Source organism: Anomaloglossus baeobatrachus, chromosome 12 (assembly GCF_048569485.1).
Source record: "Anomaloglossus baeobatrachus isolate aAnoBae1 chromosome 12, aAnoBae1.hap1, whole genome shotgun sequence".
Classification (NCBI taxonomy): Eukaryota; Metazoa; Chordata; class Amphibia; order Anura; family Aromobatidae; genus Anomaloglossus; species Anomaloglossus baeobatrachus.
Genome location: NC_134364.1, coordinates 86,068,864 through 86,083,365, shown reverse-complemented (window position 1 = coordinate 86,083,365; position 14,502 = coordinate 86,068,864). Strand labels below are relative to the sequence as shown.

General features: G+C 44.9%; 1 protein-coding gene across 2 annotated transcripts in view; it reads right to left on the bottom strand.

Moving 5' to 3' along the window:
- Positions 1 to 14,502, bottom strand: part of AKAP6 (A-kinase anchoring protein 6) — a 460,428-nt gene that overhangs the window by 371,339 nt on the left and 74,587 nt on the right. The window lies entirely within an intron of this gene.

The window sequence follows — 14,502 nt, the reverse complement described above, 5'->3', positions numbered from 1 at the left end:
ATGCTGAGCACAATAATTTGCCTCGATGGTGCGGTATACTGTGCTGTTATCTTGATGCCAATTGTTTAATTTATATCCTATCATTGTATCATTATCAACATTTTCCCATAAATGTATAAAACATGACCAGTTAATGTCTATATATAGAAAAAAAAATCCAGCTCACCATCCGTTACTGCAGGATGAATAGAGCACTGCCAGAAAAAAATTGTGGCCCCTGAAAAATGATGTCTCAACCAACGCCGCTGTCTTACATAAAAAGGGAAGCATACTAAGAAGAAACACCTAGTGATGATGAGCGATACTTAAATGCTAGAGCGCTCATTACTTGAATTGAGCAGCTGAAGCACTCGGACGGGCTTGAGTTGTGCACCTAGTATAATGGAAGTTAATGGGAAATTAGGGTATTTTTCTGGGAGACTCTAAAAGGAGGGCTGGGGAGAAAGTAAAATCTCTGAAATGGATGGAAACCGCGCTTAAATGGAATGGGAACAGCATTGGGAAGATGCCTGGATGCATCTCTGACTCCCAGGTCACTGCTGGTAAGTGCGTCCTATTGTTGATAACCAGCCAAGGTAAAGTAGACAGCTGGGGGCTGATATTATCAGGCTGGGAAGGTCCATGGTTATTGGGTCCTTCCCAGCCTAAAAATATTAGCCCACAGCCACTCCAGAATTGGCGCATCCAATAGATGCGCCAATTCTCGTCCTTTTTCTGGTCCTTCCTAATTGCTCTGGTGTGATGGCAATTGGGGTAATATTTTTGTGGGTTGTTGTCAGCTTTTTAATGTCAGCTGGCATCACGCCCTGCCCTGATCGCACAGTTATCACCAAGCCCTGGATGCAGCTATACATCCTGGACCATAGTGAACAGGTTGAAGATGTGGCAAACCCCACAATGGAGAAGAGGACTGGGTGGCAGGAAAGGTGAGTATTGGTTGCAAAAATTAAAATAATACTCATCTCTCGAGCAGTCCTGCTGCTTCCTGTCTGGTCCTCTTCCTCTTCTTTCCTTTGTTTCATATTACATGTAGACGTCTGGTAGCATCCAGGTTCTGGAGGTCACTATGCATCATAAGGTCTCAACATCACGCTGTAACCTTACGATGTACAGTAACCTCGGAGGTCTGGACGTGGCCATAAGTTCTGGCCTATAGTGATGAGGCCAGGATTTGGCATGCCTGATGTTGGAAAGAAAAGAACAGTAGGTTGGTAGCAAGCACTGGCCCTGTCGGAGCAGTCAGTGGTGAGATGACAATTAGTTGTGTTTTTTCCCATTCCTGTTTCAACTTACATGCTTGTTACGAATAAAGCTATAGAACGTGTCTTGTTCGTCACTCAGGGCTTGCCTGTAAGTGGTTAGACAGAAGGAGGGGGTCTCTGTCTCAGATCATTGAATCCTTTCCTCCTCAACCCTTTGAATTGTTATCATCTTAGTCCTCTTACTGGACCCAGCAAGAGAATCTAATAGAGTATCAGTTGTTATACAGAAGTATCATGCTTTATTAAATGAGTAATCAAGCTTAATGAGATTAAAGTAGGACAAGTTTTCTGTAAACAAAAAATGAAAAAGTCAACTCTCAAAACATGTTGCAAAAATGTTGTGAAAAAGTAGCATTTCTGAGAATGGTGAAACCAAATGTGTGTATATGTTTTTATTTTTTTAAGTGTTTAATTTTTAATGGGGCGAATGGGGGTGATTTGAACTTTTTAGGTTTTTTTTTTTTTTTAAAACTTTTTTAACTTGTTTTTATTTTATTAGTCAGCCTGGGGGACTATAAGGATCAGCAGTCATATCGCTGATTCATTTCTGTTGATCAGAGCTGCACAGCTCTGATCAGCAGAAATGCAGCATTCCTGTTACAGTCGCTGCTCTGCCGGCTGTAACAGGAACTACATTATTATAGTGACAGGAGTACTCAAATGACCAATCACTACTATACCATGGCAACCATCTGCTTACCGTGATCGCGTCACGGGGCCTCCAATGGTGGTGGGGAAGGCGATTTCCCCGTCATGACCATTTAAATCACGCTGTCACATTTTGACAAAGTGATCTACGGTGTTAATAGATGTCGGTGGATTACGGATCCACCTGCGCCTGTAAGTTACAAATGTATGCTGTTCAAATCAGCAGACATCAGGGATTGCTGCCAGCTCACCGCAAATCTTCATGATTTGGTCATACCAGTACATCCTCAGTAGTGACGGGGTTAATGTTGATAAATTTAGAGTAATGCACCTAGGACGGAGTAATCCTATTACTGCATATACAATAAATGGAAGTAAACTCATGACTACAGAACAGGAGAAGGACTTGGTTATTCTGGTTACAAATAAGCTGAGCAGCACTACTCAATGTCAGGCAGCAGCTGCTAAAGCAAACAAGATTTTAGGGTGTATATAAAAAGAAATTTTAGATCCCAATGTATTGTTACCCCTCTATAAATCACTTGTAAGGCCACATCTGGAATATCTAGTTTTGGGCTCCACATTTTAAAAAGGATATTCAGATGATAGAGGTGATTCAGGCAGCTAAATAGGAAAGGGTTCTTTACAGTTAGAGCGGTCAGACTGTGGAATGCCCTACCACAAGAGGTAGTAATGGCAGATACTAAAACAGCTTTTATATCAGGGCTGGATTATTCCTCAGTACACAACATTGTCGATTATGAATGATTTACTGACGAAATGTATAATTGGTGGAGGAAGGTTAAACTAGATGGACCCAGGTCTTTTTTCAACCTATGTAACTATTTAGTGAAAGCTGTAAGAAAAAAATACAACATCTCCCTCCCTCCTGAAATGCAACAATCACATATTTGTGGTCACGTGATGGCCACTGCAAGTGGAGCCGAGTCCTATCAGTGTGCATTACACACCTTTGGGATTGCAGAAGATTTTACCTGGTGTGGTCAACCCCATAAGTGGTCAAAGGTCAGAACACAAGTTTTGACCCTTCTAAAAGTAATACATGTTTAATATGTAATGTATTATAACAGTCTATTTATAAATTTCTTTAGATCTCAGTGGTGTTTTCCCCTAGTCGAGCCCTGAGTAAATCTCATTTTCTGTCCGGCGGCGGCGCACATACCCGGCCCGCACATACCCTCCCCTCACCAACCTTCTTGTGAATAGGATTTTATAAACAAATAGCTAATGATAGAACAGTGTAAATGTTGCCAAATTCTCACCTCTTAACATGGGCTGTAGGGGTCACTTAGCTGCACTGAGAGTTATAGTCCCTCACATACATAATGAAAGGTTTTCAGTATTAGAGTAGACATTAAGGCTATTTTTATTCACAGAGCAGTGAATAAGCAGAATGAAGAAGCAGCAGCTCTGACCTCCCAACACAATCCTCTGTAGAGAACGCTGGTGGGGGATGTGTTTGCTCCTACACTTTGCAGCAGAAAGACACAGACTCAAGCATGACTTTGACTAAGTATACTCACCTCTTCCTATGTGGAGTGAGATTTCACCACCTCCTTCTCCAAATATGGCTTTGGCTCGGAAAGGCTGAGTATTCCATTGACATTCCAATTTTCCTCACACATTCCGAGTGTCCAAAGTGACAAATTTGGGACTAAGTATCCATACTTTTGTTTTTTTTTGTTACAAGAGAGTATATTTGTTCCAGTAATATTTGCATTAGACCAACAATGCTGGGTTCATACTATGTGCTGAAGAACCATTCTTCTGTAAGGTTTAGGATATGTTACCCCTCCTTTTTCTGGCTTTAAATAGTCATTTTATTATTTTATTATTAAAAGACGTACAAGTTGCATAGACGGAGAGTGATGGTGCGGTGGAATTGGTCTTGCCTCATGGCATGTGGATCGGCTTGGTAGAGGCCATCGAAGTATGTAAAATGGAAGACAAATAGTTAACCGCAGATCAGCAGTGATAAATGAACAAACTAGATGGTTGTGTCATACCTAAAGATATAGACGTTAAGCATGCAGCACAACACAAAAGTGACAACAGGGATGGTATAGAAGGAAGACCCTGGCGATAAGGAGAGGGGACATCTCCTGCAACTTACCTGAGTCTGTACTCTGTAATGTTCCATTAGAAGTCCTTTCACCCATGACCATCACGTGCCTAGGCCCTCGCTTGTTCTGAAGTAACCCTGGCTAGTGAGACGGAATTGAGGGAATTGAGCCTAGTAAGTGACAGACTGCTGTATTTCATCTGACTAGTGACAGCAGCACGGGAGGTGCAAGGATCACACTGGCTCACATGTGGCAATGGTGAAATTATCAGTCAGCTATGTATCATACCAGAATGGTATGAATTCCATACCAGAATACCCCCAGAGTGGGACACACTCATGACAGTACTCCCCTTTCTACAAGGGGTTTCTATACCCTCAGGATCAGGCATGTCTGGATGAAATGCATGGAATGAGTGCATTAATCTACTGGCGTTTACTTCTGACACAAGTACCCATGTACCCTCCAGACCATAACCCTTCTAGTGTACCAAATATTAGAGAGAATGGCAAACCAAATGAGAATCGACAATTCTTGCTACCTGAAACTCAAGATTGCCATCAACAATAATTGGAGGCGGCGGTAATGGTGTTGGCATTTCTTGTGTAATGACCTGTAAAAAATGTTATACATTTTAAATTCCGGGGGTAGCTAAAGCCAAAAGGCCACTGGGTTAATATCGGTGATCACTTTATACAGATCAATGAACTTAGGACGCAGTTTCCAAAACAGAATTTTCAATTTGATACTCCTAGTGGACAACCATAGATAATCATTCACCCACAGGTCCGGACCTGACAAACGTCTTTTATCAGCCATGCGTTTGTACGTATCCCTTATAACTCTTAGGTCATTCAGAAATCCATGTCATATAGAAGAGAGCGATGAGGAACATCAGTCCTCCACAGGAACCCCTGAATACCCATGCCGATTGCCACATGGAATGATGCGCCCCTCTGCTGGCATGTGCTAAATTCCACTATCGGAGATTTACAACGGCATTTAGTAATTTAACAGCCGCAGACAGAGCTCCTCTCCATCCTCTACTGTTAAAGGCACAAGATGACTGATTAAATCAGCTGTCATGTGTGGGGAAAGGTGCAGGCTCGGTGTGCAAGTCCACATCAAAGGCAGGATCAACGCATCTGACATACAGGTATGTCATATGTCGTGAAGAGGTTAATATTCCATTTAGCAATACAGGATCTCTCTTCAGGATCACATCCTTTCCAGTCAATTAAGTAGGAAAGTTTTACAATCCAGAATTTGATTGCTCTTATACTTTGGATCAGTGGCAGAAATAGAGGCTGTTTTGACAGTAATTGAGAATTTATTGGGGACAAAGTGAGGACAAATGAAGAGCATTGGGAATTTTAACGAGGAGGACATTTCAGACTTAAGATACTCTCACACTGGCATATAAAAAAATCCGTCCCATTCTCATTCAGACAAGTAGGGCGACTGAAATCCGTTTGGATGTCTATATGCCATACGAGTGCTACGTGTGCATTTTTGTGTCACCTAGCATCCGTATGACGTTTTATTATTTTCTCAGCAACAATTATTCTAGTAATTTACAGGACCATTTACAGTGTTCTATGCTGTTACAGAATGGTGATGTGTTTGTAAAAACGGATACTACATGGACATGCATTGATTAGTCGTGTCAGATAGACGAGTCCTATACGAGCTGAGTAAACACTTGCAATCTACTTTGCCTCATTGACTAACATTGGTCCTAGTACAATGCGTTTTTTTCTCAAATTGTACTCGTCCGTTTTATACGCCAGTGTGAGAGTAATCTAAAAGTTGCTGTGGCGCCCCTGCGGCTTCAGGCGTCACAGGGTACTGCACCACATCCGGAGTGCAGTATTCAACTCTGATACAGAGGAGGTCATCACCGGTAAACCACCACAATCCACCACCATACACAGTTAGATGCCCTCTCACTGTTACTGGGCTAGGGTAGAGACATTGGAAGGTGGCCATCACTAATGTAGTAGACCTTCTGCTCAGTAGTGTGGGGGTGGGAAGAGCAGCACAAAGAGAGAGGGAACTGGTGAGTCAGCAGACACTCATGCAGACAGTCTGAGGAGGGAGAAAGGAGCAGAGCTGCAGAAGAGAGGTCCTTGGGACAGGAGGCTGTAGGAATTTGTCCCAGAACCAGTAGTGAGTACAGAGCCCATCACAGTGATACCTCAGCATTCCAAAGGCAGTGACATCTCAGTGAGTAAAGAACCTTGACTGCAACCTCTGTGTCATTCCATCATTGTCGGCGCTCCCCTCATCGCGCCCCTGTGCCATAGGCAACTACTACTCCCAACATCCTCCCCGGGGCCCAGCTTTACCTGTGGAGAGCTGCAACACCCGAGCTGCATCACCATCTGCCCCAGAAGAGAGAGACTTTCCGCAGCGGCGGCTGATAACTGGCCGCATACCACAGGTGGCGTAACGAATAACTACTACCCCCATCCTCACCATCCCCATCTTTATTGACACCGCCGGGGTCACGAAACCTGGCCTGGCCATTGTGACATCCCAATCCCTAACCGACCCGCTGACGAGAAACCCCCAAGACCCCATGGGCGCGTCATTACCATATTTATTAGTTGAATCTGTAATGAGACAATAGACTTGGAAGCCAGTTTCTTGAATATAGTATTTAAATTAATATTTTATTGTTCTCTCTAGGAGAAATGTTGGGAACAGGTTGACGGTGTTTATCAGCACTCTCCTTTATTTTAGCCACAGTTGCAGCCAGATTGGATTGCACCTCAGTCTCACATCTTTGAGAAATGGTCCACCTCAATCTAAATAGTACTTGTGAACCCTTCTATTTCGGGAAGATTGAAACAAAGTCAATGGAAATTCCAGCCCAAAGTGTTTGTGGAATGAGTAGAGCCTGAAGAGGACCAAGAGGTGCTTGACATGAGGATGTTTCAAGTCAGTTAAATGGGAATGGAGTTCTGTAGGTCCTTTTACACCTGGGTGACCAAGGAAAAGAGAAGAATGGGCCAAATTAAGACTTTCCAATGGAGTGCTTTTCAGGTAAGAGAAAGTTAATGAGGCAGAGAACTGGAAGACGAAAAATGCAAGCAAGGATACATTCACGTTCAATTACATGTGATGGGGCAATTTCAGGGGATCACATGGATAAAGTCAAACCATGAGATGAAGAGGGACCATCGAGTTTGACTGAGATTCAAGCTATGGGTAGTCTGAAAAGATTCCATATTTTTATGGCGCATATAACTCATTGGGAACTTAGGTCGTTCAGGAAAATGTCGCCTTTCCTCTACAGCTAATTTTAGGGCAAAGAGCGCACAATCACCAATAGAATTATTTAGTTCTGCTGCAGAGATATTTTAGGAAAAGAACCCATATAAAGTACGATCACCATTAAGGCCTGTTATAAAACATGTTAGAATGCTTTAAAAAAAAAAAAATTCCCCAATCCTAACTGCAGATCCCAAAAAAAGACTTTTTATTGTACCCACAGATGGCTTCGCTCACATTGGTCTACTCTGATGTTGATCCAGCACATTATCTCTTCCTACAATCGGTGTCCTCCAGCTTGCTTCATGGGGCTGATCTGTCCACACAGTGTCCCCTGTGCAAGTGCACTTCCCTATGTCCTGCCAAGGTCAGAGCAAAGTACTTTAGTGCGCATGCACCTGAAAAGGCCAAAGAGCGCTGATAACCCAGAAGTCAAGCTGGCATATGTGTATTACAGTACAGAAGATCTTTTTTGAGGTCTGCAGAGGGGATTGTGAACTTTGTACCGTATTCTAGTATAATTATTATTATTATTATTATTTATTATTATAGCGCCATTTATTCCATGGCGCTTTACAAGTGAAAGGGTATAAGTACAACAATCATTAACAGTACATAACAGACTGGTACAGGAGGAGAGAGGACCCTGCCCGCGAGGGCTTACAGTCTACAGGGAATGGGTGATGGTACAATAGGTGAGGAGAGAGCTGGTTGCGCAGTGGTCTACTGGAATGAGGGCTATTGTAGGTCGTAGGCTTGTTGGAAGAGGTGGGTCTTGAGGTTCCTCTTGAAGCTTTCCACGGTAGGGGAGAGTCTGATGTGCTGAGGTAGAGCGTTCCAGAGTATGGGGGATGCACGGGAGAAATCTTGTACGCGATTGTGGGAAGAGGAGATAAGGGAGGAGCAGAGAAGGAGTATGCTGTAAAAAAGGCCTTAATGGTGGTAGCATACTTTTATATAGGGAAAACATGGTGACATTTTCCCTTTTGAATGCTCAGCAGTCAGTCCATGTATGGCAGTTATAGCTTTGCTTCTGTTTTTTTTTTTTTTTGTGTCTTCCTCAGAAACATTAAGGAATCTTCTGTTATTGACCTCGGCCTGATCTCTGACTCCACTCGTGCCTGATGATTCTGGTTATGTTTCTGAATTTCCTAGTTTTGACTGCTCTTGATTACCTGTCCTGCTAGCCAGAAATTCAGCACTGCTACCTGTAATATTATAACCTGTCCAATCAATTCTCATTGAGCAACTCCAAGTGGTCATGGAGCATGTTTAGTCTTTCACCCAGCTGGTACAGGACCTGGCTATACACCTCTAGCTTAAAAAAAAACAAAACGCTCAGGCCCAAAAAGCCGTGGGACTACCAGCAACCCTGCAATCCAAGATGAACTTACTTGACCATTTTTCTAATATGTGCAATTTTTTTTTTACATTCTAGGAGAGTAGTAAATTATACTTTTGGCTCCATTCACACTCATCAGCTTCTGAAAATCAACACGTGGGACTTATCATATCCTTGCTGCAGGGGACCCTACAGGCTTGGGCCTTCTCCTTTTCTTTTGATACCCCTTCCAACTCTACTTAGTCAATGATTTTTTGTGTTTTTGGGGACCTTGGACCTTGTACGATGACTTTGACCCTCACTAAGTAATTCGCTGAGAACAAGTTGTCAGCCCTACATCAGAGGTAATGTGCTGCAGAGGAACACTGCACAGAGTTTCGGTGTTGGGCTACTAACTTCCAATGGAACGAGCAAGCCATGCATCATCAGTTTCATATTGGACTATCGGTACAGATAAAAGATTTGTTGGTTGAATTCCCTGCATCAGACTTTCGTGATAAAGTCATGTCTAGATCAACACTTGGGGAGCGTAGATGAGATTACTAGAGCTACCCAACTCCATTTCCTAAAATATAGGAGGCAGGAAACAGACAGGGGCTAGAGAGCGAGGCAGAACTGTAAGTGCAATGTCCCATGCACTGCACTTGGGACTCATTTGCATTAGATTTCAACAACTGATTACTCTAAAGGCCCCGTTAAACACAACGACGTATATAACGATATATCGCCAGGGTCACGGATTCCGTGACGTACATCCAGCATCGTTAGCGACGTTGTTGCGTGTAACACCAACGAGCGACCGTTAACGATGGAAATTACTCACCTAATCGTCCATCGTTGACACGTCGTTCCTTTTCAAAAAATCGTTGATTGTTGAGGACGCAGGTTGTTCGTCGTTCCCGAGGCAGCACACATCGCTATGTGTGACACTTTGGGAATGATGAACTACAGCTTACCTGCGGACACCGGCAATGTGGAAGGAAGGAGGTGGGCGGGATGTTTGGCCCGCTCATCTCCGCCCCTCTGCTTCTATTGGGTGGCCGCTTAGTGACGCCGCTGTGAATTCACACGAGCTGCCCCCTTAGAAAGGAGACGGTTCGCCGGTAACAGCAACGTCACTAGGCAGGTAAGTCCTGTCTGACGGCTCCTAATGAAATTGTGCGCCATGGGCAGCGATTTGCCTGTGATGCACAAATGACGGGGGTGGGTGCTTTCACCAGCGACATCGTTAGCGATGTCGCTGCGTGTAAAGCCCCCTTTATACAGCAAAAAAGGATTTCTACAAGTAAGGCTGCTTTCACACATCCGGCTTGAGCTCTGCGGCTCAATCCGGCTGTGCAAGCTATGCAACGGATGCGGTGAAAACACCGCATCCTTTGCATAAGTTTTTCCCATGCGGCCCGTCCAGTTTTTGCCGCTTGCGGCATGCTACTGAGCATGCGCAGTGGCAAAAACCGCATGCGGCGGCCGGATGCGTTTTTTTGCCGCATCGCGCCGCATTCGGCCGCCATAGGCATGCATTGAAAAATGCGGCGCATCGGCCGAATGCGGCGCGATGCGGTTTTTTTTGCCGCACGAAAAAACGTGCTAGGCAACGTTCCATCCGGCCGCCGCATCGGATAAATCTGCCGCATGCAGCAAAAACCGGATGGAACGCAAGGCCTTGCGGCACAATGCGGCACTAATTAAAGTCTATGCAGAAAAAACGCAACCGGCAGCAAAAAAAAACGGTTGCGATTTTCCTGCAAAGTGCCGGAGTGTGCCGCATAGCAAAAACCGGAGGTGTGAAAGCAGCCTAAGTTAGTGATTTAATCAGCATTAAAGCATCATTAGTTTGGGGTATAAAATCCAGATGATAGGTTGCCTTCAAGGTCTATAAAGGTATGCTATTTAATATATAGAGAGATGTAGCCTTGCCTTATGAATCTTTATTTAGATAGAGGTCTCAGTAAGTAAAAATCTAGAAGAAGTAAGAACTGTGGAAAAAAAGAAGCGCAATAGGGTTTTACCCGAGTAATATACGGGATGAAAAGAGCAAATACACTCACCGAATCGAGTTGTGAGAGTCACAACTACTATGCACGCATGATAATCCAGGTCACGGCAGCAGCACCCAGGATGGCTGATAACGGAGAGTAGTAGAATAGGGTTTTCAAAGCCGCGCCAATGACCGCTAAGACTGTATGTAAGATTAATGCTACATTTTATTTCATATTCAGGTCAACGCATTTCTGGAGTCTCTGCTCCCTTCCTCAGGACATACAGGAAAAATACATCAAATTGATGTACTTTTCCTGCATGTCCTGAGGAAGGGAGCAGAGACTCCAGAAACGCGTTGACCTGAATATGAAATAAAAAGTAGCATTAATCTTACATACGGTCTTAGTGGTCATTGGCGCGGCTTTGAAAACCCTATTCTACTACTCTCCGTTATAAGTAAAAATCTAGTCTGAGATCCTTTAAGTAGGATTCTGGTCTGGGGGAGGGGGGGTGGTCAGTTAAACTATTTGAGACTTGAATACTTTAGATTGGGGGCTCTCCTCCTATGAATGTGTAGGACAAAAGGCCCATCAGGTTCACTACCTGTTAAAAATATTTTTTTAGAATTGTACTTATCCCTTTTCAACAGTTTTTAGTATGACTTTATACCTACTGCAATGAATGTTTGGCAGTTTACAGATAAATATAATAGACAGTTTTTAGGAAGTGATAAAGAATAACCCGTTCCACCAGAGACAGAGGAGATGCATAGAGAGCCTTATCTAATTATATAGCATTACTATCCTTTTTTATCTAGACTCTGTGATGCTAGTCACTACTTACGGGCAGTATAGACAGAAGGGTAGTCAAACAAGCCAGGATCAGAAAACAGGAGGATATGACAGGACAAAGGGAGTAAGCAGAAATGCAGTCAATTTACAGGCTGAGGGTCAGAACTTCAGGAGAGTACATATAGGATACAGGGAGCAGACAGAGACGTGGTCAGGTAATGGTCCGAGGTAAGAAGCCAGGAGGTAATGAAAAGAACACGGAGCGGGCAGAGAGGAGTCAAATAATGGTCTGGGGTCAAAAAACATAGATCAGAGCACAAGCACAAACACAAGCCAAGAGCACAACTGCAGAACCAGAGAGTACGACTGGCGAGGGTCTGTGAGAGCATGCTCTGTAATGAAACAGAGCAATTACCAGGAAGGTGGAACACCTGAGTAAAAGCACCTCCCAGAACGTGCATGTAAGCCTGTGCTGTCAAACAACCTGCCAGCAAATGCTTAAAGAAACACAGCAGAGCATCTCCAAATATGCAAAATGCTCTGCACAGAGGAATAATGTCACTGCCGGCTCTGTAGTGCAGATGCTCCACACAGTGGAATCGTGACAGATTGAAAGTATATAAATAGTGATGGGTGGACCCGGACTGTAAAAGTTCGGATCCCTGCTGTTTCCAAGGTGCCCATGTGCCGGACCCGAGCCTGGGATGCCGGGTGTTTGATCCAGATATAGCACTCGAAAAATTAAAAAAATAAAGGAAAAATAAGACTGAAATGAGCGCTTCATCCTTCCAAAGGCTCCTGAGTGGCTGTACGCTGCTCCTGTGGACTCCTTGTGCCGCTCATTATTGCTCATACATATGCACTGATTTCCCTGCTTTCCCCGTCCACCAGCCAGCCTGTTCTCTGTGATTGGTTACCGTCAGATACGCCCCCAGCCTGCGTGACAGCGTCTGCCTGCAACTAATCACAGGCTCTGTCTGCGGGTCAGAATCATGAATCATGAACCAGGAGAGCTCAGGATGAGCAGAGGACGAGACATTGCAGGCACAGCTCATACGGAGCCTGCAGCTTCATGATCATGAACCAGGAGGGCGCAGGGGGAGCAGAGGAGGAGACATGGCCAGTACAGCTCATTCTGAGCTGCTTTTTGAACACGCACCCCTATCACGTGACAAATTACGTCATACCAGGAAGAAGCTCCTACATTCTAGCATTTACCTTTATTTGTAGCGCACGATGTAGACACACACAGCCCCGGAAGTGAATGCACGACTTGGAAGCAGCTTGCCGCCATGACACAGAGCGTTGGTGAGTACACCGCTTGCGCTCCTGTCTAGAGATGAGCGAACTGGTCCCGGTTCGGCTTGAGGCCGGTTCGCCGAACGGGGGTCCCGTTCGAGTTCGGTTCGTCGAACGTTCGACGAACCGAACTCGAACGTATAGGCTAGAATGGGAGGCAATCACAAACACATAAAAATGCATTATAAATGTACACAAAGAGTTAATAAACATTGCCATAACACTTACCGGTCCTCGCGATCCCTTCTGCACTCTGTCTCCTGCCGCTATTCCATCCGATGATCGCTGAATCCTCCCGGTGACCTGCACTGCCAGCAGAGATGCAGGACCTATCGTGACGTCAAAATAGCCATGTGACCAGTCACGTGGCTATTATCTCATTGGCTACAGACTGGTCACATGACTATGACACGTCATGTAGGACCTGCGAGTGCATCTCTCCGGTACACGGTGCACATATGTGTATCGCCGTGTACCGGCGACATGCTCTAGCACACGGTCGACTCCCCGTTCCGTTAGGGACCGGCTGACACAGCCGGTCATTAACGGAGATCGCCGTTGCCATAGCAACGCAGTTAGCGGTGACGTCACCGCTAACCGCGGCTCCGAGAGCACCGTTGCTATGGTAACGCGTCTGTCAGCGTTACCGCTGGCAGCCAGCACTGATCACTCACGGAGTGAAGGCTGCACGCTGCTTCCCGATTGTAGTGATGATTGTAGTGAGGATGGAGGTTCCCCAGCCCCAAGTGATGAGCTGGTGAACCTCATCCTTCCTCACTACAATCGTCACTACTACTACACTAGTGATGATTGTAGTGAGGATGGAGGTTCCCCAGCCCCAAGTGATGTGCTGGTGAATCTCATCCTCACTACAATCGTCTCTACTACTACACTAGTGATGATTGTAGTGAGGATGGAGGTTCCCCAGCCCCAAGTGATGAGCTGGTGAACCTCATCCTCACTACAATCGTCACTACTACTACACTAGTGATGATTGTAGTGAGGATGGAGGTTCCCCAGCCCCAAGTGATGAGCTGGTGAATCTCATCCTTCCTCACTACAATCGTCACTACTACTACACTAGTGATGATTGTAGTGAGGATGGAGGTTCCCCAGCCCCAAGTGATGAGCTGGTGAATCTCATCCTCACTACAATCGTCACTACTACTACACTAGAAAGAAAGAAGACAGAAGAGTAGGATCGTGGAGGGCTGACAGGGGGTAATAAAGATGGAGTCTCTAATGTGTCTGTGTATTTATTTCTATTAAAGTATTTTTTCTCTGTGTGGTGTCTTTTTTTTAAACCTTTATTGGAGATTCTTAATGGCCGGGTCAAACGTGCCTGACATTAAGAATCTCTGGCTTAATACTGGCTGGTAAAACAAAGCCAGTATTAACTCATGATTACCCAACAAGCCACCCGGCTCCAGGGCTGTTGGAAGAGTTGGATACAGCGCCAGATGATGGCGCTTCTATGAGAGCGCCATTTTCTGGGACGGCTGCGGACTGAAATCCGCAGCAGAGGCACCCACAAACCTCGGGCTAACCTGTGCTGCGGATTCCAATCCCCAGCTGCCTAGTTGTACCCGGCTGGACACAAAAATAGGGCGAAGCCCACGTCTTTAGTTTTTTAATTATTTCATGAAATAAGTGAATTAATTAAAAAAAACGAGCTTCCCTATATTTTTGGTTCCCAGCCGGGTACAAATAGGCAACTGGGGGTTGGAGGCAGCCCGTGGCTGCCAGCTGTACCTGGCTAGCATACAAAAATATGGCGAAGCCCACGTCATTTTTTTGGTGGGCAAAAAAATTCTGCATAC